The sequence below is a fragment of the Eptatretus burgeri genome, chromosome 12 (genome assembly GCF_056783735.1).
Source record: "Eptatretus burgeri isolate ZD-2024b chromosome 12, Ebu_testis_v1, whole genome shotgun sequence".
In the NCBI taxonomy this organism is placed as follows: domain Eukaryota; kingdom Metazoa; phylum Chordata; class Myxini; order Myxiniformes; family Myxinidae; genus Eptatretus; species Eptatretus burgeri.
In genome coordinates this window covers 21,106,639-21,125,010 of record NC_140972.1, presented here as the reverse complement: position 1 = coordinate 21,125,010, position 18,372 = coordinate 21,106,639, and the positions used below count along the sequence as shown (strand labels likewise).

Below are 18,372 nucleotides of genomic sequence, written 5' to 3'. Positions count from 1 at the left end.
ATAGTTTTATTTATATCTCTTATTAATTACATAACACATGAGTACACAAAACTACACAAACACCACAAAAAACAAGTCCAGGTGAGGGTCTGCAATCTTTTTCTTGTTGTAGTTGTGAGAAACTGTGTGTATTTTTTTTTTCTGGATGAATAATACAGTGAATATTCACAAAACATCATCTTCCCTTTTCATATTTTTCTGTTCCTCTTCTGAGAAAAATTATACAATTTGAAACACAGCAAAAGTTCCCGATTATATTTGGAGTCATGTGAATGAAGATTTATCTATCAGAAGAAAGATATTTCCATGCACATTGCAGTGTATAAAAAGTGCATGTGTGCAATAAATAATACATTTGTGTTTTGTATACACACTCGAGACTCGTGGAAGAGCTCGTACGAGTACACTGAACGGATCAGGATGCAACAAGACAAAAGGAAAAACAAAGATAGGGGAAACACCAACAGCATAGCCGAAGGCTAAGACAGAAGGAGGTGGACAAACAATGGGTGTGACGAGGAATTGGGGATTTGGGGGAAGGGGGGGGTAGGAGAGGATGCATGGGATGGACAAAATGGATAAAGAAGGGAACTCTCAGGAGGGAGAACAGGAAATTGGGAAGTTGGAGGGATAGGGATTGGGATAGGGTGAGGGTGGGGGGGGGGTTAACGAGGTTAGAAAGGATCATAGTTTGGGATTGGGGATGATCTGAGATAGAGGTGAACAGCTATATTGAAGACCTGGAGGAAAGAATGAGATTGATGAGAATGAGGAACTTGGCCCCACAGGTGGGGAAAAGGGGGAATGAATTGGTGGAGGTGAGCAGTGATCGTGGATTTAGGTCGTTTTACCAGAAAGGGGTTGATGGTGGAGCATGTGCACCCTACAGAAACCTGCACAAAGCATGGAAAAAGCAAGGGTGAAAGACTGGAATGGAGGCGTTAGAATGCACATCATCACCGGATGCATTTCTTTCATATTCAGCACATGTATGCAATAATATCTGGGCATGAAGTACATCAAATGATTTTGGGGTCAGAGCTAAAAGTCATGAGACACCAGTTTCTATTTCAGGATTTGGGCAATTTTTATTTTAAAATAATAAAAATTAAAAAGCATCCTATTAATATGGGGGAATAGTACAGGGGCATGTGTCTATTAGCAAGCAGCTTGCTTACCTCTTGCAAAGTGATTATCTTGATTCAAAATGCTCAAGCAAGCACACCAATGGAATGGAGTGTTCGGCAGCACTGAACAACATGGTGGTCTCCATATGAACCATGCTGTCGTGGTACTCGAGCAAATTCTGTCCGAGCTGTCGTTTTCAGTTTTACTTGATCCTCGTGACAACTTCCCCAAACGAATTTAGTACCTGCGGATGTGAAGCAAAAATCAGGGTTAAGCAATTGCTCACTTCTCTCTGTCAGTCTACAAATGCCAGTTTATAAGAGAACCAACTTCATTAAAATTGAATGTTAGATTTTGAACACGAATTGGAAAACGATCCTGTGGTTTACTGTACTTTGGCTCTGAATTTGCATCTCAAGTGCACATGTGCAAAGAGCAGTGAGATCATGTTTTTACTCTATCTGCCTGTCCAGCAGACAAACAAAATTGAAAATAATTCCAAACAGGAAACTTACTGTCTTTAAGGATGTCATAAAGGACACAAACAACAGGCACAAATAACTAATGTAATGTGTTAAATAAGGTGTTGTAAAAGATGCTGCATCAATGGTGGTAAACTTTCAGATTTTTTTGGTGATACGACCTTTAAAAATCATTATTTAATTTCAATTAAATTATAGACTCGAACTGCGTGGGGTAAGGTGTTCTATGAACTCTCGAGTTGTGTTAGCAGCAGCGACAGAAGGAATGTGGAAGTGGAAAAGAAAGAACGTTTTTGGGGAGTAGAATTTTGGGGAGCAGAATGTAGGGATTTCTATGTTTGTAGATTTTAAAGAATTTGGATGAAAAGTAGAAGTACCAATAAAAGTATGAACCGCACGTTTCAATTATGTCCTCGGTGACAGTAGAATTGAGGAAAAGGCCACTAATTGTTTTGAATCCGATTACAGCGGCCATTTTTGGGTGTGTTCTGTTAGCAAACAGCTTGCAAACCATCATTTATTCATATACACTTGACCATTACCACCACCGACATTGCACATTCAATGATTTGTTTGAGGTAGTCCGGAGGCAGCAATGACGGGACTGGGAGTTCCCAACTACGTGCACCTTCATAAGAAATTCAGAGATGTCCGCTTTGGGGTCATTGTTCTTCAACCAAAGAAATCACAGAAAGTCTCGGTGATACTTACGCACATAGAAACAATGGAATATTTGCTCTACGTTGGCCATGATGATGATGGGTTCCTGTCTGAAGCATACTAATACCCCAAGGAGACTATTGGCAAAGACTGGACCAGGAAGTAGTACCTTATTTAGCCAGACATCACGATAGGTAGCATTGCCGTTGAACAAAACATGAATATTGTCAGGTTTGCGTGGATGGAATACAGCAAAATGAGGAAGATGCCATTGTGGTCGTTTTGCCTCTGTTCCGAGTTCAAGAGGCTCAGCATATCTGTTGGAAAAGAGTTTAGCCATGAAATCCACAGACTGCTGTTTAAGGGCTGGTTTCTTATCCAGAAGCTTGCAAAGGGACTATAAGTGATTGATTGCAAGGGGTCGATTGTCTGGAAGTTTTACATCATATCTGAAGCTTGGGGAGGGGGATGTAAGGTAAGATAGAAGGAGGTGGACAAACATGTCCATGCTTAAAACGTCATAGTTGAGGGTGTCTCTCTGGTGAGAGAGAGAGAGAGAGAGAGAGAGAGAGAGAGAGAGAGAGAGAGAGAGAGAGAGAGAGAGAGAGAGAGAGAGAGAGAGAGAGAGAGAGAGCGCGAGAGAGCGCGGGAGAGCGCGAGAGAGCGAGGGAGAGCGAGGGAGCGGGAGACGGAGGGAGCGGGAGACGGAGGGAGCGGGAGACGGAGGGAGCGGGAGACGGAGGGAGCGGGAGACGGAGGGAGCGGGAGACGGAGGGAGCGGGAGACGGAGGGAGCGGGAGACGGAGGGAGCGGGAGACGGAGGGAGCGGGAGACGGAGGGAGCGGGAGACGGAGGGAGCGGGAGACGGAGGGAGCGGGAGACGGAGACGGAGGGAGCGGGAGACGGAGACGGAGGGAGCGGGAGACGGAGACGGAGGGAGCGGGAGACGGAGACGGAGGGAGCGGGAGACGGAGACGGAGGGAGCGGGAGACGGAGACGGAGGGAGCGGGAGACGGAGACGGAGGGAGCGGGAGACGGAGACGGAGGGAGCGGGAGACGGAGACGGAGGGAGCGGGAGACGGAGACGGAGGGAGCGGGAGACGGAGACGGAGGGAGCGGGAGACGGAGACGGAGGGAGCGGGAGACGGAGACGGAGGGAGCGGGAGACGGAGACGGAGGGAGCGGGAGACGGAGACGGAGGGAGCGGGAGACGGAGACGGAGGGAGCGGGAGACGGAGACGGAGGGAGCGGGAGACGGAGACGGAGGGAGCGGGAGACGGAGACGGAGGGAGCGGGAGACGGAGACGGAGGGAGCGGGAGACGGAGACGGAGGGAGCGGGAGACGGAGACGGAGGGAGCGGGAGACGGAGACGGAGGGAGCGGGAGACGGAGACGGAGGGAGCGGGAGACGGAGACGGAGGGAGCGGGAGACGGAGACGGAGGGAGCGGGAGACGGAGACGGAGGGAGCGGGAGACGGAGGGAGCGGGAGACGGAGGGAGCGGGAGACGGAGGGAGCGGGAGACGGAGGGAGCGGGAGACGGAGGGAGCGGGAGACGGAGACGGAGGGAGCGGGAGACGGAGACGGAGGGAGCGGGAGACGGAGACGGAGGGAGCGGGAGACGGAGACGGAGGGAGCGGGAGACGGAGACGGAGGGAGCGGGAGACGGAGACGGAGGGAGCGGGAGACGGAGACGGAGGGAGCGGGAGACGGAGACGGAGGGAGCGGGAGACGGAGACGGAGGGAGCGGGAGACGGAGACGGAGGGAGCGGGAGACGGAGACGGAGGGAGCGGGAGACGGAGACGGAGGGAGCGGGAGACGGAGACGGAGGGAGCGGGAGACGGAGACGGAGGGAGCGGGAGACGGAGACGGAGGGAGCGGGAGACGGAGACGGAGGGAGCGGGAGACGGAGACGGAGGGAGCGGGAGACGGAGACGGAGGGAGCGGGAGACGGAGACGGAGGGAGCGGGAGACGGAGACGGAGGGAGCGGGAGACGGAGACGGAGGGAGCGGGAGACGGAGACGGAGGGAGCGGGAGACGGAGACGGAGGGAGCGGGAGACGGAGACGGAGGGAGCGGGAGACGGAGACGGAGGGAGCGGGAGAAAGGAGACGGAGGGAGCGGGAGACGGAGACGGAGGGAGCGGGAGACGGAGACGGAGGGAGCGGGAGACGGAGACGGAGGGAGCGGGAGACGGAGACGGAGGGAGCGGGAGACGGAGACGGAGGGAGCGGGAGACGGAGACGGAGGGAGCGGGAGACGGAGACGGAGGGAGCGGGAGACGGAGACGGAGGGAGCGGGAGACGGAGACGGAGGGAGCGGGAGACGGAGACGGAGGGAGCGGGAGACGGAGACGGAGGGAGCGGGAGACGGAGACGGAGGGAGCGGGAGACGGAGACGGAGGGAGCGGGAGACGGAGACGGAGGGAGCGGGAGACGGAGGGAGCGGGAGACGGAGGGAGCGGGAGACGGAGGGAGCGGGAGACGGAGGGAGCGGGAGACGGAGGGAGCGGGAGACGGAGGGAGCGGGAGACGGAGGGAGCGGGAGACGGAGGGAGCGGGAGACGGAGGGAGCGGGAGACGGAGGGAGCGGGAGACGGAGGGAGCGGGAGACGGAGGGAGCGGGAGACGGAGGGAGCGGGAGACGGAGGGAGCGGGAGACGGAGGGAGCGGGAGACGGAGGGAGCGGGAGACGGAGGGAGCGGGAGACGGAGGGAGCGGGAGACGGAGGGAGCTGGAGACGGAGGGAGCTGGAGACGGAGGGAGCTGGAGACGGAGGGAGCTGGAGACGGAGGGAGCTGGAGACGGAGGGAGCTGGAGACGGAGGGAGCTGGAGACGGAGGGAGCTGGAGACGGAGGGAGCGAGAGACGGAGAGAGCGAGAGACAGAGCGGGAGAGAGAGGACAGACAGACAGACAGACACAGAGACAGAGACAGAGACAGAGACAGAGACAGAGAGAGACAGAGAGAGACACAGAGGGAGAAGGAGAGAGAGAGAGAGAGAGAAGAAGAGAGAGAGAGAGAGAGAGAGAGAGAGAGAGAGAGAGAGAGAGAGAGAGAGAGAGAGAGAGAGAGAGACAGAAGTTGAATAAAAAGAAAAGAAGAATTGCAGGCAGATTGGTGGCTAGTCAGTTGTTTACAGGTGTCAACTTATTTCATCTCACTTCACTGCATCCCTGAACCATAATAATGCATGAAACAGCCACCACCTAACTGTCCTGCTCAGGTTCAGAATGAATGCTGTCCTCTCTACTTTAATCAATTTTTTCTTTTTTCTGGAATGGTTAGGATCAGAATGAACCCCACTGGTGATGTTGTTATGAATCTGGAAGCCATTTGCACACAAACAGACAGCAGTCCCTAAGCTTAGTTATTTCAATAAGCATGTGTATAGTTAGATTCCTCCCCATGTCTAAAGGGAATTACATGTGTGTGCTGCGAAGTTTCTTTCTAGTTCGATTTTTGCAATACCCAACGCTAACAAATCAATCCTTGACTTCTTCACACCATTGACGCCATTGCCCACGTGCGTTCAACCACGGATGTGGGCGGAGGTTTCTTCACCTCAGAATACCGACTCCGCCCAGGAAAGGAGGGGGTTCCCCCCTGTCCAATCACGGATGGCCAGCACATCAACCCATGAAACCCTGTCCAATCAGGGCAAAGATTACCTCAGAGGACCGATCACCCCACCCAGCCCAGAGGAGGTATAAGAATCGCCGGGCTCCCCTTAGTGCTCGCTGGAATTGGGTTGGAATTGTCGGAGAAGAAGGGGTCGCCATTGCTCTTGGTGTGCGTCGTTGGTGGTTGTCGTTGCCGTGTCTCGAGCTGGTCCTCTGACTATTCCACAGCCGTCGACTTCCATCTCTAATTTTGTCGAGCAATAACCCGGAGTCTGAGCCGGGAATCTCCCCTGGCCCTCTGTGAGGAGCGACTCTGGCCCCTGCCTGTACCCCGCTATACCGTGTCTGGGCTCACTGACGACCCCGAGTTTCAAACCTGCAGTCGCGGGCCAAACCGCACGAGGCGGCCAGGTACCGACCAAACTCTGACCTCCAGCCTGTCTATCCCCTTGGCTGCGAGGGTCGAAATAGAGATAATCCGGGTCCATTTTCTTTTGGTGTGTGTGTGTGTCTGGTGGCACCGTCCTATAAGTAGAAATTGTGTAAGTGCTTTTGCTCACTGTACATTGCCTGCATTTTTGTGATTAAGTCTGCTCTGTGTCTCCCTTCCCGATTATTGTAAATAAACTCCTGTTGAAAGTTCCAGTTCGTTGTCCATGTTTTCTTTCATTGGTCTGGCATGGTTTGGGCTTGAGAATTCGGAAGGCCGATTGTGCTGTAAGTTGTCATTTGGGCCGGCGCGGCTTTGGTAATCTCCGCTCGGTTACGCCGGATCCGAGTCGGTAACAGCGACTCGGTTCGTACAAAGCCGGCCGAGGGTGTGGCTTCCCCGGTAGTTAGATGGCGTGAGTACTTAGTGACATTTATGTACTTATTGGAATGTACTTCCTGGCATACAGGAATTTATGTATTTATTGGAATATTGGAATATTGTAAATTGGAATGTACTTAGTGACAAATTGGAATGTACTTAGTGAATCAATTTACAAAAAAGGTAAATTGGACAAGTGAACCCTACCTCATGCCGTCAAAATATTGGCGATCATGGTCCTTTAAGCGACCCGTCGACTCCGGAGTTATCTGGGGTGACGACCTTTCAATTCCGGTGTTCGGTGGGAGGCGACCCAACTGCTCCGTCTAGCGGTCGTCTTCGCCACCGAACCCGGCACCAAAACAATATAACCACCATAACTAACACAAAGAGTTGCCATTTGTGTGAAAATTACAGGACATTTGCTTCATGATAAAATAATAATAATAATAATACCATTCCTTTTGTGCCATAAAGACGCATAAGGCTGCCGAGGCAGTTTCATTGGCAACAAGTACAGTCCTGGTTGTCACCACTTCGATGCAGGTTACCCCAAATGGTTATTTCCCCAGTAAGCTGCAACTCATCTCACTGACCTCAGAAAGATAACAGGCTGAGTCAACCACACCTGCTGTTAATTCAACAGAAAAGGGGCTCAAACTCAGGACTCTAAGGTCCAAACCCAGCCACCTTAACTGCTAAGCCAACACCAGACTCATGATAAAATACAGAGGTATAAATGCAACGTTAAATGGACTTGAAACGTAAGGGATCATGAAAAGGGAGAGCAAATATTGCTGAAAGATTTATTTTAGAATATATTAGATGCAGAGGTTGACAGGCAATCGCTCTATGTTTCCACATTTAAGAGAGGACTTTAAAAGGGAAGAGGGCATTTCAACGGATGTGGGACACAGTTCCACAAGTGAAAAAAATGGGAACAAATTAGTGAAAGTGAACCAGTGAGGTTAAAATCTGGGAAGTGAACAGACAAAAACAAACAAAACTCGAAGGGCACTCAGTCGAGCACATACCTCTGCCATGCAATTCCTGATCCAACAGAACATATCAGGGCCAAGAGTCTTTTTAAATATTGTGCTTGATATCGTTTTTGGCCTCATCACTCAATGGTGAAGAATCACTGAAAGAATTCTAATGGCTGGATCTGGATCTTCACCAAAATCTAATCAATTCGTCCTTGTCACACAACAAAACTGCCCACCAAGTTTCATCAAAATCTGTTCACACCTTTTTGAGATATCCTGCACACAAACAGACAGACAGGGGTGAAAACATAACCTCCTTCTTCCTTCGGTGGTGGAGGTAAAAAGGCAATGAGTTTATTGATAAATGTTGACTTAAGTGTGTTGTTCCAGGATCAAGAAATCACAAACCCTGTGGAGAGGCAGCAACATGCTCATAAACTCATGGCATTTTTACCTCCAACACCGAAGGTGGAAGGAGGTTATGTTTTCACCACTGTCTGTCTGTTTGTCTGTTTGTTTGTGTGCAGGATATCTCAAAAAGGTGTGGACGGATTTTGTTTGCTATTGCAAGGATTTAAATCATGTTGTTGTTTTTTTTTTTCCTCACCCTTGTAGCTGTTGACCATATTACTGATCTCCACAATGATCTACAGTGGCCTGCGAAAGTATTCACCCCCTACCAATAATATCACATTTGGATGAATTACGAATTATGTCGAAACAATTTTTCCAAATCAACTTTTTAAATCCAACTGAAGAGATCAAACTAAGCACTGTTATATTTGAAGGAGGTAAGCCTGGTGTTGGCTCAGTGGTTAGGGTGGTGGCTTGGGATCCTAGGGTCCTGAGTTCAAGCCCTGTTGGCCGCTGAATTAAAAATACACCAGGAGGTTGACTCAGCCTGTCATTCTTCCAAGGTCGGCAAAATGAGCACCAGTGTACTGGTAAGGGGGACACTGCATCAGCAGCATAGCCGCGTCCCAACCAATGATGCAACCAGCAGCCACAAGGGATGCCACATGCATGAATTGTGACAAGAAAGGGCATTATGCCAGGGTATGCAAATCTACTCTTAGAAGAAATAAACCCACTTCTGCGGCTCTCTACTCACAAAAGAAACTAACAGCAGCTTCACCGGGGAATCTATCCAAAGTTATCATCAACGTACGAATTAACGGGCATATGGCTGAGGCTTTGATTGATACCGGTAGCTCTGAAAGTTTCGTCAACAGCTCGCTAGTGAAGGGCAGGAAATGGAAGATGCACCCGACAGACAATACGGTATGCATGGCCTCCACATCACTACAGTCCCGCATACGAGGGTACTGCAATGTTGAATTGGACGTAAAAGGGTACACGCATCGGGATGTAAGGGTACTGGTGCTTCGTGATTTATGCGCAGATGTAATTCTGGGTCATAATGTCCTCAAGCAGCACACGAGCGTCGAAATACCCTTTGGAGGAAGCAAACCTCATCTAATTCTAAATGCTCTGACCACCGCAGAGGTATCGTCCCCCCAGCTGTTTGCTAACTTGTCGCCGGACTGTAAACCGATAGCGATCAAATCACGACGATATACCACTGCCGATATGAACTTCATCACTTCAGAGACCAAGCGATTACTGGAAGAAGGTATTATAGAACCGAGCGATTCGCCATGGCGCGCGCAGGTGTTGGTGACCACCAGCCAGAACCATAAGAAACGAATGGTTGTCGATTACTCTCAAACGTGGCCAATTACCACGTGGTCGAACGCGTGGCCAATTATAAAATATTCAGCACCATCGATTTGCGAAGCGCCTATCGTCAAATTCCCATTCGAGAGGAAGACAAACCTTACACCGCGTTCGAGGCAGGTAGACGCCTCTATCAATTCAGGAGGATTCCGTTCGGTGTCACCATTGGAGTAGCTTGCTTCCAACGAGTTATGGACGACATCATCTCAGATGAAAACCTCAAAGACACTTTTGTTTACGTGGACAATGTCACGGTGTGCGGTAAAGACCGGGGGGAACATGATATGAATCTGGACAGATTCTTGAGCATTGCTAGAAAATATAATCTGACCCTCAACTACGAGAAATGCATATTCTCGGCAAGGTCAATTAATCTTCTCGGCTACACAATAGCCGACGGCACGATTAAGCCCGATCCTGAACGATTGCGCTCACTCCGTGAGCTACCCCCACCTCAGGACCTGCAGACAATGCGTCGGGTGATCGGAATGTTCGCTTACTACGCGAGATGGATCCCCCAATACTCTGAAAAAATACATCCCCTAGTGCATTGCAAAAAACTTCCCACCAGATGCCGCTGTTGTAAAAGCTTTCCACAGCCTCAAAGATGATATCAGTAATTCCATGGTATTATCGATCGACAGCTCGGTGTCCTTTGTGGTGGAAACGGATGCTTCCGATCACGCGATCGCTGCGATGCTCAATCAGTCCGGCCGACCCGTCGCGTTCTTCTCGAGAACTCTCTCTGGAAGCGAGCAGAGACACTCAGCAATAGAGAAGGAAGCGTACGCTATTGTCGAAGCCCTGCGTAAATGGAGACATTATTTACTGGGCAACCACTTCACACTCGTCACGGACCAGCGATCCGTTGCATTCATGTTTGATGGGAAAAATAACGGGAAAATTAAGAATGAGAAAATAATGAGATGGCGGATAGATCTAGCTTGTTATAGTTACGACATTGTTTACCGGCCCGGGAGGGAAAACCCTGCTGCAGACACCTTCTCTCGGGTCTACTGTTCGGCGACAATCAGTCGGGCTTTGCAAGACCTCCATGAGTCTCTGTGCCACCCAGGAGTAACCAGAATGGCACATTCCGTGCGCAGACAAAACCTTCCCTATTCTATCGAAGATATTAAACAAATGAATGCTTCATGCCCTGTTTGTGCTGAACTAAAACCCAGATTCTATGGCGCGGCATCTGGCAGGTTGATCAAGGCCACTTCGCCCTTCGAGAGACTAAATATCGACTTCAAAGGGCCCCTGCCGACCGAGACAGACAACAGATACATATTCACTGTTGTTGATGAATATTCAAGGTTCCCATTCGCATTTCCGTGCTCGGATATGACCTCGGGCACTGTCGTGAAATGTCTGTCTGACCTCTTCGCTATGTTTGGGAAACCTTCGTACATACATTCAGACAGAGGGCCGTGTTTCATGTCGGCCGGGCTAAAACAGTTCCTATTTGAGCACGGCATCGCAACTAGTCGAACGACGGGTTACAACCCACAGGGTAATGGGCAGGTGGAACGATATAATGGAATCATTTGGAAAGCCGTAACTCTGGCGCTGAAATCGAGAGGGCTGGGGCCCGAGCGGTGGGAGGTTACCCTTCTCGACGCTCTGAATTCCATATGCTCTTTGCTCTGTACGTCCACCAATGCTACTCCTCACGAACGAATGTTTACTCACCAACGACGTTATGTTGACAGCCAAACGGTGCCCAACTGGCTAATCTATCCCGGAACAGTGTTCATGAAACGCCCGGTACAACAAAGCAAGTATGAACGCATGGTGGAGGAGGTCGAACTCATCGATGCTAATCCAGAGTATGCTCATGTCAGACTTCCTGATGGCAGGGAGACCACTGTGTCGGTTCGCCATTTGGCTCCCTCAGGTACTCCTCCCGCAGGTACACCACCATCTGGCACTCCTCCCTCTGACATTCCCTCCCCAGGTGTTTCCCCCCCAGGAACTCCACCCGGGAACGGTGGCGACGGAGCTGCCGCGTTCCACCCGAGAGCGATCGAGGAGTCATCCCCGGCACGAGTCGAGGCTCCCCAAGAGGATCGGAAGCCTCCCTCAAGTGAAACCGCCATTTACTCCCGGAGAGGTCGACGGATAAAACCCCCTCGCCGACTCGATCTGTAAAGGGGATTAATCGGCATCCTCGATGCTCATGCTCCTATATGCTCATTATATCATATATCGATGCTCATTACCATGCTCCTACAACTCAAAATAATCCTCACTGCTTGGAATGTATGCTTCTGTAGTTTAAATAGTTCGCGCTGCTTGAAATGTATACTCCTGTAGCGCTGAAGTAATCATGGTGTGTTAGTTGGGCCTCTAGTTACATTTTAAAGACGGGGAAAATGTGATGAATTGAAGGACGTAATGCGTGATCACATGTCGCGCGGCTCGCGCACGGGATAGATGAAGCCGAGATTCTGCCCGGTCGGTGGGATTGTCCCTGGGGCATTGTCGTTTACGGCGGCGGCTCACTTGGTGCTCGTTGAATGGTGAGAATTGAGAGTATACCGGACTCCGTGCTAATTGCTGATTTATTTTGCGGTGATCTACTGCACATGTATACATTGCTACATATGTACTCCTTGCTGCACATGTATCCCCTGATGTGCCCGTAGAAGCGGCTTCAATCAAGTGAAATAAAGCCTACACTCCGAAGGTTCTTCCCTCGCATTCATTTCAGACAACAAACCAGGGATAAAAATTAGTTTACTTCAACACACGTTCGAGTCGTTACCAGAAAAAAAAATGAAGAAGAAGAACCTTTCTTATCCACTGTTTCATTGGTTTCTCGTCTCGTCGAGACTTTCATATTAAAAATAACCCGATGTACATACACGAGGAAAAAACATGTATATGGTAGATGTGTACATTTAATAAATACATCGTGGTGATATACCTGGTGTCATTGCAATTGCACTGGGCCAATGAGAATGTAACGGTTTTACGTTTGCACGATGAAATGAATCACACCACCACGGTGACGATATGATGCGAAGTATTTAATGTGACAACAGCACAACAAACGAGAAGAGCTACCGGAACCCCGCCCACGTCACGGCCGGAACCCCGCCCACGTCACGGCCAGAACCCCGACCACGTCACGGCCAGAACCCCGACCACGTCACGGCCGGAACCCCACCCACGTCACGGCCGGAACCCCGACCACGTCACGGCCGGAACCCCGCCCACGTCACGGCCGGAACCCCACCCACGTCACGGCCAGAACCCCGACCACGTCACGGCCGGAACCCCGCCCACGTCACGGCCAGAGCCCCACCCACGTCACGGCCGGAACCCCGCCCACATCACGGCCGGAACCCCGCCCACGTCACGGCCGGAACCCCGCCCACGTCACGGCCGGAATCCCGACCACGTCACGGCCGGAACCCCGCCCCGCCGCGGGCCATAACAGATATAATGGCGTGACCTGTATCTTTTTCTCTCCCTTTTTACATAAAATGTATTCATTCACCAACTAATTGTGCAAAAAAGTGATACACAAAGATACCAGGCTGAATAAATGTGATTAGCCTCCTCACACCAAGATGAAGTCTTAGGGAAACAGGTGTGCAAAGAAAACAACCTCGTGAACATCAGGAAGACCCATGTCAGTGCCAAGGCAATCCAGATAATATGTGCATGGGAACCAACAAAGTGTACATGTATACAGGGAATAACGTTTGGGGATTCGAACACGGATCACATGAGCGATGACACTGGAATAAGAGAACAATTACAAACTGTGGAAAATACATCGTTGGTGTAACAGATGTTTTATGAACGATGACATTACAGGGCCATCATTGGGGTGGACAACCCTCCAGCCACTGGGGATTGTTCTGCCCCCTAAATTATTAATATCATTCGTGAAGTATGAAATCCGTTCGATGTTTCGGAAGGTTTCTCTGTCGAGTTGAGCGCCTCAGAGCGGGCACAGGGCTAGTGAAACACGTAGATGGCTGCCTGGATGTTGTAAAAGCAGGTGCCACGGGAGTAGGGGCTTGGGCCGGTGTCTGGAGAACACGATTCGGTGCATCAAGTACGGGCATCTCTGTATCGGGAGGCAATTCAGAGAACTGTCCCAGAGCCAGTGATTGGGACGGACTTAGGGGACCCAGCATAGGCCATGGAGTTTGCGTAGTTGGCTCCATGGTCGCCAGCATTGGGACTGTGGAAGGTGTACAAAGTTCAGCCAGTATGTTAGGGTCGATAGGAATGGACTCTGATAGTGGGGGGTGATCGCCATGACCAGTGGAACGAAGGTTGGGAGTACAGCAAACTGTCGGGACAGTGTATAAGGAAGGGACCTTAGAGCACTCAGATCTCTTGTTTCGGTAAGTTGTGCAAAGTTGCTGGGAAGCGATGAATTTGCGAATATTGCTACAGTCATTCTCGACAGAGGTAACCAGGTAGCGTTGGTGGGCCTGAGATTTGTTGCGATTGGCATGAATATAGACCAGATCACCAATGTCAACTGAGATCAGTGTTGGTTGCACACCTAGGGGGGCCTTAGACATCTGGCTATATGGGTGATTGGCCCGGCGGAGCCGATGTTGAGTCTCAATAATCCTGTCGTCAGACAGGGGAATCTGTACATTGGAGAACTCGTCTCTCTGCTTCCATAACTCTCTCGCGAAAAGACCTTGGGAACGAAGATGTGAGTCGAGTCATGCAGTGACGATGGACAGAGTCAAAGGTGTAATAGGACCACCATGTGGTTCATGGCATATAAGTTCGTCCTCCAGTTCCTGCACTGCCTTCTCTGCTACCGGATTCTTGTTGGGGTTCTTTGCTCTGCCGAGCTCAATAGGAATGTGGTATTCCTGAAGCAGCTTATCTCCCGCCAGGGCAGAGAACCCCGGGACGGAATCCGTCCGTATGACAGCTTTGGGACCATCTAGTGGACGAAACTCAATGCACAATTGAAGTAGAGCATCCCTTAAGGTGTTACGGCATTCGTTGGCAATGATGTAAGCAGCTGTGCAAGACGTGACACACTCTCATATGACTAAAATGAGTCGTCGCTTATGCTTGATAACATCAGCTGCAAACGAGATGCCAACCACCTCTGGAGGGTAACTAGAAGATTGAGGGATGATGGTGTGCGAGATGCTCTGGAGAGCAGCACAATTATGACAGCGAGCAGTGACCCGTTCAATGGAAGCATCCATGTCAAGTACTTTAGATGTACTAACAGCATAGAAATATCGGTGGGTGACCAATTTTAGTTGATGACATGCTGGATGACAACGACGTAGATGGAGGGCAGTCACCAGGCCTTCCAAGACACAACACGGAATGAAAGACACTTCCAAGACAATCACATCGTGATAGAGCATGTAGTACACGTTGCTCGTTGTGAAGAAGTTCTTCAGAATTGTTACCACCACAGAAAAAATCATCTTCAAGCTTGGCGACTTCAGATTGCCGAGGACACGGCATGTCAATTCCTCAAGGGCGGTTTTGGATCCAGGCATTCCCGTGGAACATCGAGTGTATACACGAACACCTTTGTAGGTTGTGACCACTCCACAATACTTCATTGAAGATCGTGCCAATGGGATTTGGTAAAAGGCGTTGGTGAGGTCTGTTGCAATGATGTGTTTCCACTGGGCAATCTTGCGCAAAGTTGAGTCAACATCCGGCATGAGTGAAGGTTGGGGCTTACTGTAGCGCCCAACGTCAGCGAACACAGTCAGAAGCCGGAAATCCCCATTTGGCTTCTTCACGAGAAATGATGGGTTAAGGTACTCCACAGTGACTTCCACATCTTCAGGTCGAACGAAAACTCCAAGGCTTTCAAGATCATCAAATCTTTGTTGCAATTCAACAAGTTTATCTCTGGCATACTGAGGAAGGCGACCTTTTCGTTGTGGAGGTGGTGTGGGTCCCATGTTGATATTGGCCTTGAAGGGTCTAACTTTGCTGTTGTAGCCTGGGAATGTTTGATCAAAGACGTCATCACACTCCTGAAGGAGCGTTTGGAACTGAATACGTGTGTGGAGAGGCAGTGTGATCTGGGTCCACACGGACAGGCTCTGAAAACATCTGATGGTGCTCTCGCTTGGATTGCTTTGAAAGCGGTCATGTCATGTCACCCTGGGGAGGTGGCGAATCTTGGTTGTCAGGGGTGAAGACAGGTCATACACTGGCAAAATGCACATTGTGAGGCAAGACTTGTGGTTCATGTGAGAGGTTAGCGAGGCGGATTCTGTCAGCAACACTATTCAAAAGATGTGTGGGCCAGGTGTAAGGTGATTTCGTATGCCCTAGTCCTGATGGGAAAGAGGATGGTTCAACTGCAAATGTCATTAGGTTTGCAAAGTTATCTGGTTGGGTCATCTCGATAAACTCCTCTGGCCAGACTGTTGTTGACCTTGGAGAGGCACAAAGAACATGGGCTCGTCTCACCTTGCATGGATTAGAGAAAGCATGGGGTCGTGATCCAAAGGCAAAGGTGGAGATATCACCAACGAGTACTTGGTGTTTGGCAGGTCGAATAGATACGTCGTTGGTTTCCATGAAGGGGGTCTCTGCAAGTACCTCGACATCAAGGTTCTCCAGGACCAGGCCCTCAAATATAAGGTTATGATGGTCTCTGGACAGAGTGAACTGTTTCACCAACAAGTAAAGGGAATGAACCGTCAGCTTGGTGAGCAGATTGGGATGACTTCTTGATGGAGACACAGAGTCTCATCGCTGTAGAAGCTGTAGGATCATGTTGCCTGTGGCTCCCCTGTCATGGGTCACTCGAATAGCATGATGATCAAAGAATGTGTCTAAGTAGGGTGACTGACGAATCTGCACATGAAGTGCAGCTGATTCCAGTGAATCATCAGTGGGCCCCTCATCTCCTTGGTGTAAACAAGTATCTGTGATGACCTCACCATCATCATCATCCAGGATAGCAACTATCTTTCGAACTTTAGCCATATATGTATTGGCGGTCTTGATCTGGCAGAAAACATTTGCGGAGAAAATGTCTGTCTGGTTGTCCCGCTTGCTTGCATAATGGGCATGATTCCTGCTGTGTGCGTGAGAGGGGGGAGTTATGGGGTCTAATTTTGTTTGATGGGCGAAACCGTCCGCTGCCTCTGGAAGGAGGAAGTAGCTGCCCGGAAAGCCTTGGCATCAGCAGATGTGTGAACCTCATCGAGCAGCGAATCCAGTGCTTGAGAGATCTCAGGCTTGATGGATGCCAGTGTGCGTGACCTGAGTTCGGTGCCATACCTCTGTTTCACCAGACGGGGTAGGCTCGGATGAACTAGTTGCAACCAGCGTAGGACCACGATGTTCTCCAGTGAGGGTGACATCTCCTCATCCTCATCAAGAGGGATGCCGTGATGGTTGAGCCCATCTTTTAGCAGGAGGTTATCCTCAAAGAAAGCCATGAGACGTTGGTACAAGTCCTCATGCCTTTCATCTGACTGCATTTTAGAATCAGCTAAGTCGAAGAGGTGAGCACTGGCGGATAGTCTGAAACCATAGTGGCTTGGAAACCATAATGCAGGCAGATAGTCTGCCATAACGAAGAAAGTGATGTTGATGCTTTGACAATAGAGTTTCGTGATGTAACGGGGCAATAATTTGCTATCTGTCCGAGCATTCGGTCCAGCAAGTTTACCTTTTGTTGAGCAGTAAGACCTGGGGAAGCACCAACAGGTAATGTCTCTGAATCCACGAAGAAGGTTTGCCTTGGTTCTCTTCTCCCAGGTGACTCCATCAATGAGGAAGAGGGCGAAGTTCGGGTAGAGTGTCAAAGTGTAGGTGAGTTTCTGGCGCCAATGGTGAAAGGAATTGACCGTCTCGAACTTCCCGAAGCACCACTGCTTCGGTACGCGATGTGTGGCTGCCATTATTCCCGCTTGTACTGTACCGTGGTAATGAGGCCTAAGTCGAGGTCGATATCAAGTCAACGTGCCACGTAAGCTCACCAATTTCCTTTGATGAGAGGCGTGAAAACGATCCCACAATGCTGCCACCACGCCATTGAGAAGGTAACGTTTTAACGTTTGCATGACGAAATGAATCACACTACCACGGTGATGATACGATGCAGAGTATTTAATGTGACAACAACACAACAAACGAGAAGAACCACTGGAACACGGGACATAGTACGGCCGGAACCCTGCCCCACCGCGGGCCATTGCATATATAATGGCGCTGGGCCATGGTCTAACACCAGGCCGAAGGCTTGAAGCCTGCCAATCTGTGCTGCTTCATGCAATGGACATTATTATTATTCATGGGAGAGGAGAGTGGAGGAGAGGATGGGTAAGGGGGAGAAGAGGAGAGGTGGGAAAGGGGGAAGGGGAGAGGAGAGAAGGGTAAGGGGGGAAAGGAGAGGGGGGCAGAGGAGGGGGAGGAGAGGAGGAGAGGGGAGAGGGTGGGGAGGAGAGGTGGGGCTACTGAGGGGGGTAGAAGAGGAAGGGAGAGGAGGGAAAGGAGGGAGAGGGGGGAGGTGGGGAGAGGGTTGGAGAGACGGAGAGCAGGTTGGGGGAGGGAGACGTAGAGGAGACACAACGGGCCCAGTAGAAGAGGTGTTCATGGCGGTGCACAGTCCTGCATTTGTCAATTTGAATCACCAAACGATGGTTCTTCTGCACCGACCGCCATTGTCCAGATGGTAAACATGTACCACGTGTTATGATCCACATCATCACTTTACGTTGAATTCCCGTTTCTCCCAATTGAGGCAGCACATGATTTTTTTGGGGTGGAGTCAGGTCAGCTGTTCAGCCAATCGGTGTAAAGCGGTGGGCTCGAGACAGGGCAGCTGAACACTGACCCAAGTTCAATATGTGATATTTTATGTATAAAAAGGGCATAACTGTGAAAAATTGACGAAACAACCCGAAACTCGAACATGTTCTGTAATCCTTGTCATTATAAAGTCATGTCCCAAGT

The 18,372-nt window shown here is 50.3% G+C and overlaps 1 long non-coding RNA gene across 1 annotated transcript in view; it reads right to left on the bottom strand.

Moving 5' to 3' along the window:
- Window positions 1-266: 266 nt before the first annotated feature.
- Window positions 267-18,372, bottom strand: part of LOC147015225 (uncharacterized) — a 29,587-nt gene continuing 11,481 nt past the window's right edge. The window contains exons 2-3 of the long non-coding RNA XR_015050245.1: window positions 1,179-1,372; window positions 267-893 (exon numbers count right to left, since the gene is read on the bottom strand). This is a non-coding gene — a long non-coding RNA (uncharacterized LOC147015225). The remainder of the gene's footprint in view (window positions 894-1,178; window positions 1,373-18,372) is intronic.